General features: G+C 42.3%; 1 long non-coding RNA gene across 1 annotated transcript; it reads right to left on the minus strand.

The window, feature by feature from the left end:
- Positions 1 to 231: 231 nt before the first annotated feature.
- LOC113831109 lies at positions 232 to 19,892 on the minus strand. The gene is made up of 4 exons (XR_003486330.2): positions 19,755 to 19,892; positions 12,132 to 12,278; positions 11,568 to 11,694; positions 232 to 498 (listed from the first exon to the last, which is right to left on the minus strand). It is a non-coding gene; the product is annotated as an uncharacterized LOC113831109 (long non-coding RNA).
- Positions 19,893 to 20,018: the final 126 nt, after the last annotated feature.

Consider the following 20,018-nt stretch of genomic DNA (forward strand, 5'->3'; position numbering starts at 1 on the left):
TACTAGTTCATGTGTCTCTCCTCTGCTCTCTTAACAGAACCTAGGCTAACAGTTTTTGAAATAAGAAGTATCTCCTACCTTTTTCTGAATCACACATAGCACTTTAAATACTTCATAAATATCCAATTGAATCTTGGAAATTTAGGCTTGTAAACATTTTTGTACAATTATTGGATAACAGAATTCCATTAGTTATTTATCATGACCTTAAACTTATTCTCTGAAACATAGTAGCTTTCAGCAACATACATTTATTATTTCATACAGTCTTGAAGGCTAGAGATGCAGCATTGGTACAGATGGGTGGTTCTGGCTCAGTCTCTGACATCATAGGCTGAGTCTGGAGTCATCTCAGAGCAGATGTTGGCCTTCCAAGCTTACGCACACAGTGAATGACTGGCATGAGTTCCTCATAGGCCATGGCTTAGGAGTCTCTGTTCTTTGCCAGTGGGGCTTTCCCTTAGATGCTTGAGTATCCTCACAAGATAGCTGGCTTCCCTAAAATGAGGAGAGGGAGGGAAGGAGAGAAGCAGAGAGGGGGAGAGAGAAACACACACACATACACGCATGTATGCACGCGAGCGCGCGCATGCACACACACACACACACACACACACACACACACACACACACACACACCACAGAGAGACCTAGAAGGAGGTCAGTCTTTTGTGACATAATCTGAGAAATGACATCTTCTCACTTCTGCTGTCTGCTGCTGATCTCACAGACCAAACCCGCCCTTATGTGGGAATACCCAGAGGAGGCTATCATTGTGTGATTTATCTTTTTGTTTGTTTTAGTAACGTTCATCTATCATTTATCTAAAACTTTTAAATTATGTTTATTGTGTTGGTCAGGTGTGTTGGTACACAACTTTAATCCTAGCATTTGGGATACAGAGATGGGTGGATCTATGTGAGTTGAGGTTAGCTTGGGATACATAGCTGGTTCTAGCCCAACCAAGGTCACATAGTGAGATCCTGTCTTTAAAAACAAACACACAAGGGCTGGAGAGATGGCTCAGAGGTTAAGAGCACTGGCTGCTCTTTCAGAGGTCTTGAGTTCAATTCCCAGCAACCACATGATGGCTCACAACCATCTATAATGAGATCTGGTGCCCTCTTCTGGCCTGCAGGGATACAGGCAGACAGAATACTGTATACATAATAAATAAATAAATAAACAAAAATATTTTTAAAAAAACAAAAACAAAACCCAACAAAAGAGAGAGAGTGTGTGTGTGTATGTATGTATGTATGTATGTATGTATGTATGTATGTATGTGTGTTGGCCAAGCCCACACAGCACAGTGTATGTGTGGAGATCAGAGGACACTTTGTGGCTGTCAGTCCTCTCCTCCCACCATGTGGATCCTAGGGATAGAACTTACTTTGTCAGGTTTGGCAGCAAACACTTTACCCAAAGAGCCATCTTGTGGACTCCCTGCTAGTTTGTTGATACATTTTAAGTCTTAAGCTCCTGGTCTTTCCAGTGCTAGGACTACAGGCATGTGCCACCATGCCTGGCTGCTTTTATCCATCCTAGTAGGCTTATGGTTGGACTGTTAGTTCTTAGTTTTTCATCATGCCTACACCTCTTCCATATACGTGCAGATCCTGAGCATTACTGAACAAGCTAAACCAGAATGATATATGATCCATTAGAAGGATCTGAGATGGGGACTGTAAGAGGACCCAGCTGGAGCATTGAAAGTTTGAGACCTGCTTGGGCTACCTAGAGCTCTCTGGGCCAGCCTGAGCTACATGGTGAGATCATGTCTCAAAACACCCAAAGCCAAACCAAACCAAACTGAAACCAAAGCCAGACATTTGGGACTTTGGACCGCCCTCTGGTGCTGCACTCCTCAGCAGACTTGCATTTACTCACATTTCCAAAGCACTTTCCAAACCTTTCCTCAAATTTACTATGTGTGTTTTTCTCTTTGTAAATGTCCTGCTCCCCAACATAAGAAAAACAGATTTTAAAAATCCTAGTAAACAACACCAAAGTATTCCGAAGTGAGTTTCAATGCTTTTCTGCCCAATTCCCCCCTCTTTTCTAAAAACTTGCTCACACTTCAGCTCTCATTAGGAATCAATTCTAAGTTCAGGAACTGCACGCATGAAGACATAGAGCTTATCATTGTAACTCAGTGTTCCCACTGAACACAACCCCATAGCCAGCTGTGCCATTCAATCTCAGCCACACAGAATAGACATCTCAAAGTTAAACCACCCCCTCTGCCAAGTACCACTGCCTAACAAAGGGACATATTTGCTTAAAGTAGACTTTGAAATGAGGGGCCCAAGAAGCAGACAAAAGAAGGAAAAGAGGAGGAGGAGGAGGAGGGAGGAGGAGGGAGGAGGAGGAGGAGGAGAGAGGAGGAGGAGGAGGGAGGAGAAGGAGAAGAGAGAAGGAGGAGGAGGAGGGAGAGGAGGAGGAGGAGGAGGAGGAGGAGGAGGAGGAGGAGAAAATTGTGAATATGGGGGGCTGGAGAGATGGCTCAGCAGTTAAGAGCACTGGTTGCTCTTCCAAATGTCCTGAGTTCAATTCCCAGCAACCATATGGTGGCTACCAACCATCTGTAATGAGATCTGGTGCCCTCTTCTGGCCTGTAGGCAGACATACAGGCAGAATACTGTATACATAATAAATAATAATCCTTAAAAAAAGGAAAGAAAATTGTGAATACGATAGACATAGTAGAATGCATCTTCTTTTTCTTTTCTTTTGAGACAGGGTTTCTCTGTGTAACAGCTCTGGCTGTCCTGGAACTTGCTCTGTAGACCAGGCTGGCCTTGAACTCACAGAGATCTGCCTGCCTCTGCCTCCTGAGTGCTGGGATTAAAGGTGTGAGCCACCATTTCCCTGGCACATTTGGTCTTAAACAATCTTTCTATGCAAATGCCTCTAGATGATGGATGCAGTCAAATTTGCCTGCAGCTCCTTGCCTTGTGCAGAGTTCTTAGCTCCCATGCATTGCTACCTATCTGCATTGGACACTGGGGATTTGGAGACTTCCATTTGACATGGATTTCAATTGTTTCAATTTGTCTTTGATTTATAGTGTGTGTGTGTGTGTGTGTGCGCACACATTTTTCTTCTATCCCTCCTCTCCTCCAAGGCTAATTATCCTTCATCTTTCCTTTAGAGAGATCCCATCATCCTTGGCTACCTTGTCTCCTTCACAAATGCATCTAAGCCTGCTTCATCTTTGCCCAACTCTAAAAAGCTTTCCCTTGTATGACTTCCTTTAGCTGTTGTCTAGCTGTCACTGCATAATGATAGCCAAGTATTTTCCTTCTTTGCTTGTCACAGCATCTGTCATGGGAATCTGAAGTCTGCTGACTACTTTCTGTATTTTAATTTTACTTCAATGAATCACAATATCCTGTATTCTTCCTACTTGAAACTTTATCTCTCCTTGCTCTGATAAAAATACAGAAAGTTGGCCAGGCATTGGTGGTGCATGCCTTTAATCCCAGCACTCAGGAGGCAGAGGCAGGAGGATCTCTGTGAGTTCAAGGCCAGCCTGGTCTACAGAGCAAGTTCCAGGACAGGCTCCAAAGCAATACAGAGAAGCACACACACACACACACACACACACACACACACACACACACACACACATTCCCCATTTTTCCATTAGTATTTTATTTATCTTCTAGTAGGAAATTGAGCCAATTATCCAGGGATGAAAATGCTTATGACCATTTTTTGTTTCAGGCTTCTCATCTTCAGAGTGTTCAGATATGTTGTGGAATATTCCTTTACACTGTGTGAAGATGCGTCATTGTGATTGGTTTAAAAAAGAGTGGAATGTCCAGTAGCTAGGCAGGAAGAGGTTAGGAAGAACTTCTAGGGACAGAGAGGACTTAGGGAAGAAGAAAGGTGGAGTCGCCAGCCAGACACAGAGGAAGCTGCATGAACATTATGGAGAGATGAGGTAACGATCCAAGTGACAAAATGTAGCTTAAAATAAATGGGTTAATTTAAGTTATAAGAGCTAGTGGGACAAGCCTAAGCTAAGGCCAAGCTTTCATAGTTAATAGTAAGTGTCATTATTTGGAAGCTGGCAGTATAGAGAAAGACTTGTTACACAGAGCTATATCAATACTTCTTCTGTGAGAGAAGGGCAAACTATGAATCACTCTTCCCTAGCAGTAAATGACACAGTAATAGAGTAGTCACTTGCAGTGGTGGTCTGGATTCTCAGCCCCACCATTCCCTGGCTGACCCAACACCATGTATTTATCTTCTCTGAAATGAGATGGAGATAAGAAAGTCTAGTCTATGTAGTGGTTTGAGGCAAATGCTGATCATGCCTGTCTGGCATGTAGTTACTCATGGTGAACTGTAGCTTTTCTTGTTGTTGCCAAGCATACTTCTTGTGGTGGCTTCCGATTCTCTCCCTGCCTGTATAAGTTTTCACAGTTTTCTGTTAGGCCTTTTCTAGCCACACAATGAACTCAGATTCTCTGAGAGTTTGTCCAGACCAATTTTTTTTTTTTTTGCCTTTTTGCCTTTTTGCCTTTTTGCCTTTTTGCTCTCTGTAACTTCTTCCTTCTGTAGAATGTTGAGAGTCACTTTTATGCACTTCTTTCCATCAAGTCTTGGAGTCCTAATTCTATCCTGTTAGACACATGCACTTGTTTATCTAGCACCGGCCTCCCATCCACTCTTCACAAACCTCGAGCCCATGCGATGACTGAGAGTGGCCTTAGACACTTCTTTTTCATTCATTTATTCATCAATTAATCATTGACTCAAGTACTTTATGCTCTGACAATTTACCAGTTCTCTATCCTCCCGGAATTGATCCCCAAGCCTACTCTAACCATCCCTGGACTCTACCCTTCTTTTTTCAGATCTCTCAGCCCTGCTGTCATCCTCTGACTAGTCTGCCTTCATTTCTTTCTTTCAGTTATTACTCTACTATAAGGATGCTCTTCCTGCCTGTAAGACAGAGAGTATTGCTCTTAAAATCTTTCTATAACACGAAGCTCCTCCTCCTCCTCCTGTTCCTTCCCTTCTCCCTCTTTTTTCTTTTGACACCAGCCCAGGCTGTCCTTGAACTTGGATCTTCTTGCCTCAGGTTCTGCAGCGCTGCCATTCCATGTGCCTGGGCACCTACTTTCTTAAAATCCTTCACAATTAAGTTTTAAACTTCATGAGTTGATGTCAGTCTATATTTTCCACCTTATCGGGAGGGGCTGTCTTCTTTTCCAGCACTCTATTCTCTGCTCACTTTCCTAAAACAGTTTGTGAGTTCATATTCAAAATACAGGTGAGGGCCAGGTATGGTGGTACACACCTGAAATCCCAACAAAGAGGTGTGGATCATGAGTCCGGGCCAGCTATATAAATTTTGTTTCAAAAAACCCAAACCCATAGAAAATAAAACTTAGAGTGAAGTATCCCATTTTATCACTAATTCCCTTTGTATGTTGTTAATATAACTCTCAGAATTTCCTCTTAGTGTGTGTGTGTGTGTGTGTGTGTGTGTGTGTGTGTGTGTGTGTGTTTGTGTCAGTGAAAGAGAGAGACAGACAGATAGACACACACACACAGAGAAACAAATTCATATTTTTAATATACAAAAACTTTCTTGAAGTTTTGTGTGTGTGTGACATGCATGGTATGCCTGTGGAGGTCAGAGGACAAATTTGTGGGAGTCAGTATTCTTCTTTTACCATGTGGATCCTGTGGGTGGAACTCAGGTCATTAGGCTTGGGTGAAAGCTGAGATGGCTCAGCTCTTTGAAAAAAATTAAAGGAAAATAATTCTATGACTCTAACAGAGGAAATAAGTGAGAGTTCACCTAAGATAGAAATTGAGCCTAAGCTTGGGCATCGTGGTTCATGCTGGTAATTTTAGCTCCTGGGAGACTAAGACAGCAGGGTTGCAAAAAGTTTGACATGACCAGTATAGGCTATATAGTGAGTTTCAGGCTAGCCTGAGCTACAAGGTGGGACCTTTTTTTTTTTTTTTCTTTCCTTTAAAAGGTCACGGTATCTTACCAAACAGCTGTGAAAAGTAGATTGAGGCACTTGGTAGACAGTTGCATAAAATGAGCTCTGATCTCTTCAGTACTGAGGTTCTGTGTCTGAAGACAGGAGACAGGAATGTGTAAGAGCAATTGGACTGAAATGACTAATAGAGAATTCTCAGAAATTAGAGTAGAAAGTCAGATTTGGTCGGTCATGATGGCCAAGCAGGCCAAAGAGCTGCATTCAGAAGTCATATCTGCAGCCTGGCTGATTCTGTCCTTGTTTGGGAGCTGGGTGTGTTAAGTGTACTCTTGGGAAACTCAGAGGAGTTGATTTCTGTAAGCTAGGTGCTGTGGTCAGAATCCTTTCCCTTCCTCCTTTTCTTCCATCTTCCCTCCAGCCCCCACCCTCTGCTTTTCTTCTACATCTACAAGAAATGATCAACTGGGTCCACAATAAAGTCCACTGTTATCTTTCAGCTGCTGAGTGCTGAGGTTTGAACCCAAGGCTTTCTGCACACTAGCCAAATGTTGTGCCACTGAGCTAGATCTTCATCATGCTGTTAACCATTTAAAATGGTCCGGTGGTATCCAACGCATCCTCACTGTTACGAAATTCATCTCTGGACTCTGTTTTGCACATTGAAACTCTGAAGTAAGCAACTGTTCATTCACCTCTTTCTCAAGCTCCTGGCAGTCATGCCTGCCCTTTCCATATCTGTGAATTGATTTCCCTGGGGACCACTTGTAAACAGTCATAGCAGATTTAACCTTCTGCAAATGACTTATTCACTCGGTACACTGTCATCTTAAAACGTTTGTCCAAGGTTACATTTCTGAAATACTATAAACACTGAGGAAGTCTCTAGCACATGATGACATCATTCATTGAGCTGAACTTACCTGGGTTATAATTTTATAGCCAATAGCCAATAGTCCTTTCAAGGACCTAGACTTCTGGGGGCCCCGGTTAACTTGAAAGTTGTCCAACATTTTAAAATTTTATTTGGTAACCTACAGTTCTTAGAGATAGGTTTTCTGTGTGTAACAGTCCTGGTTGTCATGGAACTCACTTTGTAGACCAGGCTGGCCTTGAACTCACAGAGATCTGATTGCCTCTACCTCCCAAGTGCTGGAATTAAAGGCATGCACTACCACTTCCTAGCTCTTAGAGATTTTTGATTCTCAGCTATAGCTTCCATTCTCCCAAGGAGGAAGACATGTTAGGGTTAGTCAGGAAAAGAGGGAAGTTAAGGCTATAAATGAGTTCTTGTTATCTTATTCAACAGATATTTGTAGGTCATGTCTGTGAGGACTATATCTCCTTAAGGGGGCTGAGATAACACTCCGTCCATGCTACCCAGATTGTGTTTCACTGAGGGAGAAGATGTAAGTGCCTCAACAGTGGACTTGACACTACTTACATTCCACGCCCAACAACTAAGACAGATGCTTGGAGAAAGCTATGCTTTTCACTTCCATACAGCTGTGCTGAAAATCCAGGAACAGCCAAGGATGGGTAAGAGATGATGGCTCACCCTCCTTTTCATCTCACCTTTTTTCACCTATCTCCTGCAGCCAGCACCTTGCTTCTCAGGGTGTCAGTTAGCTGCAGGGGAGAACCAGAGCATACGCTTCTCTTAGCTTCGTTCTTTTCCTGGTGTACCTGAGCTCCCTGAGCCATCACAGTGTTTTAGTGGAAGGAAGAGTGCAGCAGCCTGCAGCATGACATAGAGACGTTTCTCCCTTTCAGACACTTGTGTATGTTATTACTGTTGTCACAGTAGATGAAATGGGGTTGCCTCTGAGTCACAGTCTCCACTTATACACCCTCTCCTACATGTGTCAGCAGACTGATGCAATCTCTTTGGTGATTTTCTGGAAAACAGTCATTTTTTTTGTGTGTGTGTATGCTTCCCTGTAATATTACTTTGGTTTATACCCAAAAGGCATAAATGGGCTGTAATCTTCATAAGTACACACTGAGCTAATTTTTCTTGTTTTCTTCTGGAGTTTTTCTCGATAATATTTTCATCATACTAGCAGACTCCAAGAAGTTTCAAACTATGGAAGCCAATCTGAAGATCAAAAACATGTAAGCTGTTTTCTCAAGTAGTGAAGCCAATCAGAATGAAATCTGAGAAAGTGTCATTTTTCTATTCTTTCATCTTTGTACCATGGGAAGAGAAATTTCCCTGTAAATAAGTTCTCTTCTTTTTTTCCAGAGCAAAGTCAATTACAAAGAAGCCTTTTGACTGCCTCTGGGACTGGTGTAAGTCCCATTTCTTTGAGTCATCTGAGTAACTTGGTGTGAGTTGATTCTACAAACTTCAGTGGTGATGACCTCACTATTTTATGTATCGAGTCTAAAACTTTAGTTTACACAGTAAGGCTACCTTCTCTGATGAAACACCTCCTGTTTGAGACCAATTTGCTGTTGCATTTTAATAAATCCTCCCCATTAGACATCAACCACTCTTCACTCAAGTGTGTGGTGCCTATGAGTTAGCTCAACCAGAGGAAGATGGCTCCAGGTCATTACCTGTATTTGTCATTTGTTGTCTGTGAGTAGAGCTGGTAATAAGTTTCTAAGCTGAAGCCCTCAGACAGCAGCATGACATTCTAGGAGAAAGAGTGGCCATGGCCATTCCTGGATCTTGCTACTTTTTTGTCTCCAATGTGAGGCCAAGAGACAACTACTTAGATGCAGTAATTTCTCCAAGGGGTATTTCTCCTACAGTGCTCCCCTTACTGCAAGGACGCTAACATTGAAGTGTTTTAGTGCTGTAAGACACTACTCAGGCCAGGGTTCTTAGCTTAGGTTCCAAAAGTCTATGGATGGCATAGGGACAAGCAAGACATGTAGTATTTTGGACAGTTTTGTGTATTTGTGGCTGTTTCTAGGAAGAGAATTCATGGCTTGCCACAGTCTCAAGAATGCCACACTCTTGTCTTCTGCAGATAGGTAACCTTTATTGTCAACTGGACAGGATTTAGAGTCACCATGGCAGCATGTGGGTAGATGTGTCAGCAAGGGTGCAATTCAACATGGAAAATCCACCCTGAAAATGAGCAGCACCACCCCACGGACTGCAGTCCTGCGTTGTATTAAAAGGAGAAAGTGAGGAGTATCTCCCTCATTGCTGTGTGCTTCCTAACTTTGGTACACAGTGGCCACACACTGCTGGCTCCTGTTGGCATGCTTTGCCACTCTGACTCCCACTTCACAATGGACAGTACCTTTGAACTTTAAGTCATAAGAAGCCCTTTCTCCTAAAGCTGCTGGGGACTGGCATTTGGTCTCAGCAATGAGCAATGAGATTCATGCATCTTCTCAGTGATTCTGGATGACTTCACTGGGATATCTGCAGTTTCTAATTATTTGCTTAGTCTTTGTTCAGAAGTAAGTGGTAAGAGCTGGCTGTAGTGGCTCACCTCTCTAATCCCAGCATTGGGAGGCTGAAGCAGGGGGATCACCACAGGTTTGAGGCAATTGTGGGCTACAGGGTGAGTTTCAGCTCAGACTGGCTTACAGAATGAGATCTCAGCACCACCACCCTCCAAAATCAAGAAGGAAAAACAAAATACATAGTGCAGGGAGTGAGTGAAGTGGTGAGAGAATGTGTGTTGTTTGACATGGGAGTATGCTCAATGTACAGAAAGAGTTCTCCGAGGGCATGCTCCGATCATTGTTTGGGTAGGACTAGAACTCACTATGTAGCATAAGAGGGCTTCAAACTCATAGAAATTCTCCTGCCTCTGCCGCTTACATCAGGGGTTATAGGCATGAGCCACTACTTCAGCCAGATAGCACCATCCTGATTGTCTGACATGATGCTGGGGCATCACCACTATAAATGAAGCATTCTATGGATGTTTGTTGAGAGCTCACTTGCCTGAGTGTTTGCTGAGGTTTAGAAAGAGCAGAGGGTGTGCCTCAAACAAAGTGTGAGCCAAAAGGGGCCTTGTTGGGTTTGTTCTGGAGCTGGGAGCTGTCCAACTCAGTTGGATGTGGAGAAAGGGAGTGATGGATGATACAACAAGAAAGACAAGTGTACCCAGCTAGTCATGGTGACAGAGGTACTTGGGACTGGAGAAAGAGTATACTGAAGACTCTGTGGTTTAGACTTTATATACTGGATGTCATCTGTAAGTGGTTAACATGTGGAGTGACATGATGAAAGCATCATTTTTAGAAGAATAGTGTGGCAGGGAGGGCAGGATGAAAGGAAAAAGGGACTCATTGGCAGGGTAGATGCCAGATGTAAATTAGCTACCATAGAAAGCTCAGGGAATAAAACTGTCAGCCACGGATTTTGATGTAAGAGGGTACGGGGAGAAAGGGTGCTGCCTGTGACACCAGAATGAAATGACAGTGAACTAGACTTCCTGGTTGTTTTTTTAGGAAAGCTGGACCATCAGGTCACATTGCTTTTTTGGGAGGGGGGCAGACTGGGTTAGTGCCATGCAAAGGCTCCATGGAAAACAGGGAAATAGCACTACTGACCCAGGTGACATTAAGGTGGCAGGATGTACCCACAAGACTGGAAAAATATCTATTCCAATTATCCATGGGGGCAGGGGCTGGGTCTCAGATTTGTTATTAACTTACTCAATTCAAGACCAGCAGCTAACCAAGTCAGGACATGGCAGCCTGGAAACCTTCCCTAGCCACATTGCACAACCACAGAGCACACCAGGAGGCCTGTGCAGTGCACTGAGGGGAGCTGACTCAGGTCCCAAACTTCATTAAGTCATCTAGTTATTTTCTGTGGTACACCATCCACCCATTTCAGCTTTTCCAATCATCTCTTAAACCTGGGAAAATATAGTGAGGCCAGTGTCTAATTCTGCATTCTTTAAAGGGTTATTATTTTGTGCTATGTTGGGACTCAAATTCAGCACCCTGAGCCTGTCAGTCCGATGCAGCTTCACTGAGAAACTTCTTCAGCCCCCATGTTAGGTCACTTAATCCTAATGAAACAAAGCCAGCAAGATGGCTCTGTAGCTAAAAGAGTTTGCCTTGCAAAACTGGAGACCTGAATTCAGTGCCCAGAACCCTCAGTTGAAGGAAAGAACCCTGATAGTTCTCTGACTTCCACATGAGTGCCATGACACATTCCTGCCCTTCCAACACATACACACACACACACACACACACACACACACACACACACACACACACGATAGTAATAAAATAAAAATTAAAAAGACCTCACAATACCCTAGAGTTGTTAAATGAACAATATTATATTGGGATCTAGGACCCTTCTTTTCTCTGTGGTCCCCTTTGAGGCATGCTCTCCACCAGGAAGTCCTGCCTTACAGGAGGTCAAAAGGTAATGTGATCAAGCAGCCATTGACTGAAGCCTCTGGAACTATGAGGCAACCTGACGTCCCTCTTGAAGTTGATTCTCTCAGGTATTTTCTCATAGCAATGTAAAATTAGCACATTGCTGTTTGAAGACACAAAAACTGACTTTCAGAAAGATTCAAGGAAATATAACGAGCCGTGCAAGCTTTGTTGAGCTGCAGTTAGATGCCAGACTCATTTCTTTTGCCTATGTTCACCCACCTCAGTTCACCTGGCATTTGAAGGTGACACAGTTTCTGTTCCAAGCCAACTTCCTGGGTTTTTGGTCATCCACCTGAGAAAACTCCAAGTACTGGCACCAGAATCCGAGCTCTCATTCTTCAAAAGGCTGAAAAAACAGTGGAGGTCAAATATCCCCAAAGGCAGTATTGTTCTTATTTCAGTTTATAAAGTCATCAAGAGATAATATCTGAAAGGATACTTTTGTGTTTTATTTTCATTGGGGATAAAACTTGTTTTTATTTATAATTTCCCTGGAGGAGTTCAAGCCCCGAGGGGGATAAATTAACACTGAGTTTTTATATCAAACATCATGGAACGGCCCCACGCAGATATCATGTTATTAAAATGAGCCCTGTGTGTGAGGGCATTCTATCTTGTTACACTGCACACTAGGGCAAGCTGCTTAGAATCAATGGGAATGAATAATTAATTAAAGAAAGAAGAATACTCCTTTTAAGTTCCAAGATACATTAGTCATGTTCTCTTTGCCCTGGTTTCTCCCTACTTCCTTTTTCTATGCTTCTGTCATTGTGAACCACTCACCCCTGTCATTCATTCCTTCTTCTCGGGCTCAGAGTAGCCATAATGTCGGCCCAAATGCAGGCAAGGAGCCAGGGCTCTCTGAAGGAGAGGCGTCAGGAAATGAGGGCAGATGTTGTTCTTTCCTCAGGAAAAGGCAGTCATAGGCTCCTAGAAAAACCCATTTCCCTCTGCTGGATCTACCACCACCTAGGCTGGCCAACAGGAAGAAAGCCCTGGGCTTCCTGCTGAAAGCAAGGCAGTCTTCAAACAGACTCTTCATGGAAGGGCCATTTCCTTCAGTGAGACACAGCCTGGTTAAACCCTGGACAGTCTGTTATTGTTTTGTTTAAAAAGAAGAAAAGAGAAATGCTGAGACATGAGATATAAGACTATAAGTTTATTATATGGCCCAGCAGAATGGGGAGACTAAGAAGAGTAAAGGAACAGGGTAATGGCTGACTGCTGTGGTCGGCCGCCATAGACAGGCAGAGAGAGCATAGGTGGGAGACAGAGTAGAGAGAAAGCAGAGACAAAGCAGAGCGGGGAAACAGAGGAAACAGAGAGCGTAAATGGGCAGAGGCCTATCTTTTAAAGGGGTCCTCTGTATCTGCGTGCAGACTTAGTTCCCATGGAACCTTGGGCTGACCAGGGTACTGCCTGTTCTACCAGGTTAACAGGGGCAGGCCAGCATAATGCCTGAACCTTTCACAGTCTAAAATCCAGCACCATCCACGCTATCTGGGAACCTTCCACCTGGAGACTCTCCAGTCCAAGTTACAGGATCCCAACGGATACTTTAACAGGTGTTCCCAGTTGTCTGGATGCTGAAGTCTGAGAAGAGATGTCTTCTTGCAAACAGATACATTGTTTTCTTTTCTTGAAACTACAACACACACTTGAAAGGAAACAAACTGACAAATCTATTAAAATATGGATTATTAAAAAATGATATCTTTATACACAAATAAGGCTTACTGAGACCAACTAGAAAACAAATTCAACTTAGGTCAAAAAGTTGTATTTTTCTGTTTTGTTTTTAACGGTCTGAACTGATGTGTGACTTTCTTTGCTGAAACCGTTTGATATCTTTTGCAAGTACTGTTGAAGACAAGGAAATAATCAGAAACAATTTCTCTAACACCAACCCAAAATAGGTCTCTTGACAATTTCTGAATGCCTCATACAGCCCCTTAGGCAAAAACAAATGACAAAGTCTTTAAAAAAAAAAAAAAAGACAATTGAAGACTGCCCAACAGAACAAGTCCTTCTAATGTTTCTTTAGTGGCTGTCACTGTATTTTTTTTTTTAACTCATTGAAAAGCTGTGAGGACTAATTTGGATGTTTTATTTGATTATTTCTCGTTTGGGATTTTTGGCAGTAAAAAAGTAAGATCTTAATACCTTGTATTTTTCCACTGTTTCTTGGAGACAGCCAAGGCTGTCTCCAAGTTTCTTGGTCCAGCCTCCAACTTCAGACCTTCTTGCTTGTACCTTTTGAGTGCTAGGATTATAGGTGTGTGTGTGCGTGTGTGTGTGTGTGTGTGTGTGTGTGTGTGTGTGTGTGTATCAAACTCAGGGCACTGAGCATCTTTGGCAGAGCAGGACAACTTCAACAACAGCATTCTCCGAGTCCCTTAATTTCTTTTTATAGGTGTTCTTTCCAGGGATGGGAATCAAACCTTACATGTTCTAGGAAAGTGCTCTACAGCTGAGCTGAGGTTCCAGCCTAAAGCCATTTTAAAAACACACCGTGAGACTTAGTACTTGATATCACAAGAGGCTTAGTACCTGAGGTTTTCTGAATAGGAATGGCCCCCATAGACTCTTGAGTTTGAATGCTTGGCCCATAGAGAGCAGCACTATTAGGAGGTGTGGCCTTGTTGGAGTAGGTGTAGCTTTGCTGGAGGAAGTGTGTCACTGCTGAGGTGGGCTTTGAGGTCTCACATATACTCAAGCCACAGCTAGGGTGACAGTTCCTTTTCTATTGCTTGTGGATCAGGATGTAGAACTCTCAGCTCTTTCTCCAGCACCATGTCTGCCTTCGAGTTGCCATGCCTCCTGCCTTGAAGATAATGGCCTAAACTTCTGAAACTGTAAGCCAGCCTCGATGAAACGTTTTCCTTTATAAGAGTTGCTGTGGTCCTGGAGTTTCTTCACAACAATAGAAATCCTAAGACCCTGTATTCACATGAACTTGGACATTAACTGCTGTTTATTTTGAACTTTGAGTTTGTGAGCCTCAGTTGTTGCTCATTACAGTCAATGACAATTTTTCATCCTCCATATACTTTAACAACACAGAATTTTCTGACTGACTGCTTATGAGTATATATCCATGACTCAGGAAGGACTTAATAAGATAAAACTTGTCACTCCTTAAGTTTATTGTTATATTTTGGAAGGATTTGTTTCTATCTCTATGTATTTGATTTATTTTATGGTGTTGATACTTTATATTCATTTTCATAAATTTACTCACAGAAATCAACATGAAAACATTCACAAGTGTAATATTAGGCCCAGACTTACGCTGTGGTATCCAACTGGTAGATAGGCACTAGTGGAGTAGATGCAGTCACTGTGCTAGTATCTATAGCTAATACAAACGAAACAAAACCCCACATTGCCTTAACAGCATTCCTCTAGGTAAGAGAGATCAAGCAAAGGAAATACAGTGTGAATATTTAGAGAAAGTAGAGTAAGAAGACAGGTGTGGTGATGAATGCACTTAGGAGGTTGAAGTGGGGGGATCAGGAGTTCAAGGCCAACCTTGCCTATAATGTGAGTTTCAGGCAATCCCAGTTAGTCTCAAACAAACAAAAGGGGAAAAACAATAAAACCCAAAATAAAACATAGGGGCTGGAGAGATGGCTCTATAGTTAAGAACACTTGCTGTTCTTCCAGAGGACCTGGATTGGATTCCCAGCACCCACATGGCTATAACTCCAAAACATCTGTAACTCTAGTTTCAAGGGCTCTAATTTCCTCTTCTGGCTCCCACAGGTACTAGGCATGCACTTGGTACATATGTTTGCATGTAGGAAAAATTCCCATACACTCAGAAAAGTAAAATTTAAAAGAAGTAAGAACAAAGGTTGGGCGGTGGTGGCACATGCCTTTAATCCCAGCACCTGTGAGGCAAAGGCAGGTGGATTTCTGTGAGTTGAGACCAGTCTGGTCTACAAGAGTTAGTTCCAGCACAGCCTCCAAAGTCACAGAGAAACCCTGCCTTGAACATCCTCCCCCCCCAAAAAAAAAATAAAAAGAAGTAAGAACAAGGCGAGGTGTGGTGGTGTATACCTTTAATTCCAGCAATTAGGAGGCAGAGGCAGGTGCCTCTCTGTGAGTTTCAGGCCAGCACCAGTCTCCTTAAGGAGTTCTGGGCCTGCCAAGTGAGACCCTGTCTAAAATCGGGTAGGCGGAGATAAGGAAGGCATTGTGATGTTAATGGATTCTGGGGAGGGGAGAGAGTCAGTTTTCTTTAAGGAACCTCTGGTAGGTTGACTATACTCCTCTGGTAGCAACACAAATTTGAACCAGTGGGCTGTAAAAAAAAAAAAAAAAAAAAAAAAAAAAAAAAAAGAGGAAAGAGACCATGAAGATGAAGATGGTAAGGGTGGGGTTGGAAGGAGTAGGAGGGAACTATGATCAATACATTGTATGCATGTGTGAAATTCTCAAAAACGTAATAAAAATATATGTTTAGGAAAAAGAAGACAGTATAACACAGTAAAGGCTGTCAGTCACTGAGGCTTGCCATGGACACAGTGCTGTGCTGAAAACAAAGCTTCACTTTACCCCCAGTTCCATTTTACAGACTAGAAAAACATTGAGACCAGGAATCTCTGGCTGTTAAAATTGATACTTAAAGGCACATCTGAAAGTTAACCTATGCTTTTATCTCTGCAGTACTGCCTGTCCAATAGAGTAAGGCACTTTCTCTGGAGAACTACAACAATGTTACACGTTTACTTTGTATCCTTCAGGGTCTTACACAGTGCTGAGTTTAACTGCTCACCTTTTCCAAGGATGAACCCCAAACTGGATCACTATGTGAACTACTAAAAGCCCATATTCTTGTCTATGCTAGATATTTTTTGAAATGAAGGGCATGAAATGATGGGCATTGTCTTAATTAGGGTTTCCTTTGCTATGAAGAGGCACCATGACTACTGTAACTCTTATAAAGGAGACCATTTGATTGTGGTGGATTGCTTACAGTTCAAAGGTTTAGTCCATTATCATTATGGTGGGAAGCCAGGCAGCATACAGGCAGACATGGTGCTGGAGAAGGAGCTGAGAATTCTTACATCTTGACTCACAGGCAACAGGAAGTGATCTGTGACACTGGGTGTGGCTTGAGGATATATGAGAGCTTAAAGCCTGCCTGTACAGTGACACTTTCTACAACAAAGCTGTACCTACTCCAGCAAGGCCACACCTCCTAATAGCGTCCCTTTGGTGGCCATTTTCTTTCAAACCACCACAGGCAGCAAGTTGCATTCTTCTCATGGTTTGTATTCCCTCAGAATTTTGTTGCTTTCTAAGATATTACATGTTCTTAGTCCAGTTGGTCTAACAAAGCACCACTCATCAGTAGCTGTCATAAACAATAGAAATTTATTCTACAGATTTTGGAGACTGGAAGCTGGAGATCAAATTGCCAGAAGATTTGGTGTTAGGGAGTAATAGTAGGTAATGTTTTCCCTGGCTGACAGATGTTGCTTTACATGGTGAAAAGGGCCAAACGTCTTTGGAGCCTGTTTTACCAGGGTGCTAATCTTACTCATGTGGGCTGTCTTGACTTAATCCTCTACCAAAGACCACAATCCTAATACTGCCAACTTGGGGGTTAGAATTTCAACATGTGAATCTCAGGTTATCCAAACATTCTGTCCATTGTACATGCTTTGGGGATTTTTCCCTTGACTGTCTTAGTCTACCACCTCTGCTTTTAAGAACCAATATGGTCTTTATCTTTTCTGAAAGGGAAACTCCTCTTTGCTTTGTCTTCTACTCTTCCTGGTCTCTCACCTCTGCATAGCACACCTTACACTGGATGGACCCCTTCCCCATTCTCTGTAGTTAAGGACGGTATGGGGAGACTTCATTCCATTTAGTAAGTGAGACAAAGTATTACAGAATATACATCTTATGTCTGTGACATTTTCCTGTAACACCCAAACTACAGACGATATATTCAATGAGTACATGGTAGCCACTGGTACCTAATTTATACATTAGCTGGTGGAATGTGATAAGGCTTATTCAAATTTTTCATAAGAAAGTCCCCAAAATTTTGGGACTGGGGTTGTAGTTCTGTAGCAGAGAATCTGTTTGTCATATATAAGGCCCTGGGTTTAATCTCTGGCACTGCAAAAATAAATAAATAAAAAGTTGTCTAAGATTTTAATGCCTGTTTCTTGGAAATAATGATTGACTATATTAATCTGCCAAATTCCAGGTTGAGTAAAGTAAAATTATTATTGTCATTATTTTTGAGACAGTGTCTCCCTGTGTATCTTTGGGTCGTCTAGAATTTGCTATGCAGACCAGTTGGTCTAGAACATATAGAGATCTGTGATAATATATTATTTGTGATTTAATAAAGTTTGCCTGGGGATCAGAAAGCAAAGCCACCCACACTAGTTAGCCATAGAAGCTGGGCAGTGGTGGCACACACTATGCTCAAGCTACTCCCAGTGATACAGTTGACTTCCTGTCGCCCTCAAGATGTAGGACTCTCAACTTCTTCAGCACCATGTCTGCCTGCAAGCCACTATGCTCCCTGCCATGATGATAATGGACTGAACCTTTGAAACTATAAGCCATCATCTCAATTAAATTTTTTCTTTTGTAAGAGTTGCTGTGATCATGGTGTCTCTTCACAGCAATAAAAACCCTAAGACAAATATGTAATACTAAAATACGTAATTTTAGCAATTACAGTAACATATTAATGTATACAAGGGCTAAATATTAATATTTGTCCTTATGGACTGTACTTTGCAGAGTGCCCACCTAAAAGTCAAGCTGAATTCAAACTGCTAGCAGATGATTCAGCTTTAGAATGGCAGGGTCCCAGTTGGGACTGGTGGTGCACTTGTAATCCCAGCACTAGAGATGCCAAGGCAGAAAGGTTGTGAGTTCTAGACCAGCTTAAACAAAACAAAATAGAAAAATAGAATATATGCATCGTGAGAGCAGTTGGGGAGTTATTTCAGGAGAAGAAAGAGATGATAGAGAGATTCCCTAAGCAGGTAAAAGTGTTTGTCTGGCAAGAACCCACATACACAAGCCAGATTCAGTGACCCACTTACACCTGTACTTTTGGCACTCCTACTTAGAGATGGGAGGGGAAGATAGAAAGAATCATCCAGAAGCTCTAGTGGCACCTGCTCCTTACTCCCATAACAACAACATTAACAAAAGATGCTAGTCTCTCAAACATCTTCCTCTCTACTCATCCCTTTGCTTTCCCATAAGTCTATATTAGACCAGCTACTCTGTAGTCATTGTTATGTCTCCTAGTATCTCCTTCCAAAGACAAAAATAAATTTAAACAAGAAGAAAATTGTATTGAACTAGTAACCCCTGGTTGTCAAAAGACAAAAATTACAACAAATGTAGTTTAAAAACCAAGTTGACTTTTTAATTTGTGATTCTAGAATCAGAATCTGCTGAATAGGGCAGATAATACTTTTATAAGTCAAAAATGAAGGGGTGGCTGAAGATCGTAAACCCAACACAAAAACAAATAGGCTGTCAAAAACCACACTTTTAGGTTTGTTTTTATTTAATGTGTATGAGTGTTTCAAGGGCATGTATCTGCATCACTTATTTGTCCACGGAGGCCAGAAGAGGGCGTTCATCCTCTGGAACTGGAGTGACAGTAGGTTGTGGGGTACTAGCTCTGTAAAAGAAACAAATGCCCCTAACCACTGAGCCATCTCTCCAGCCTCCAAATAGCTGTTTTAAAGTTCTTGTGTTATAAAGGTTAAAGCTATAATAGCTAATAAAGCTATTATTCTGCCATGTAAAACTGGCTTGCTTAGGGATTTGGCCATAATCTGTCATCTGACTTATTGGAAGGATAACTTTCTTCTCCATGACCTGGGATTTCAACATGAGCTTTTTCTCTGACCTGCTGGACTAATCCACAAACTCCGTCCAAACCAATGACCTCTTTTAATTTCTCATTAACAAATTCATGCTCCTGTTAAAATTCAGAAGAAAACCTACGTAATACACAGACCTTTTGCACTTTCCAAAGACAACACACAAGACACTATCTTTAATTTTTTTAAGGCGTGGTCTCACTATGTAGCTCTGGTGTCAACTGTAAACAGGGTCCTATCAGTGTTCTTGATGGCAAGGAATTTGCTTCTGGCAATGTGTTATTTTAGACCGAAGTTATTGGTTACTAAGCACAGCTATAAGACCCCGGGATCTTTTTGCTGCCATCCACGTCTCTGTACTCATGAGCGGCACAGCTGTCCGGAGTGGTTCTTCGAGTGGGATTAGGAAACACTACCGTTCTAGAGAGAAGCCAGTTATTTTTCTGGCAAAGGAAAAGTTCACATCTATCGAAGTGTTTGTTTACAAAATGTTCACAACATAAACAAAGATTAGAAGAAAACTTACAAGGGACGAGGGCATAGAAACCAACCCTGGAAACGGCCTTCCCAGCTTCACGGTCCATTTTGGGTTGGCGTCAAACTTTGTAGCGGTCTAGGAAATTACGTTGAGCTCTGGGATTTGGACAGAGAGCTGTGCCTTCAGTTGCTATCCAGTGAGTTCCGCGTAACGCACACAAAAATACACTTTTCAAAGGCCGTCCTAGAATTCCAGCCGAGATAGGAACATCAGCAATAGCGCCCGGACAAAGTCTGCAGGACATGAAACCAA

The sequence above is a fragment of the Cricetulus griseus genome, chromosome 6 (assembly GCF_003668045.3).
Source record: "Cricetulus griseus strain 17A/GY chromosome 6, alternate assembly CriGri-PICRH-1.0, whole genome shotgun sequence".
Classification (NCBI taxonomy): Eukaryota; Metazoa; Chordata; class Mammalia; order Rodentia; family Cricetidae; genus Cricetulus; species Cricetulus griseus.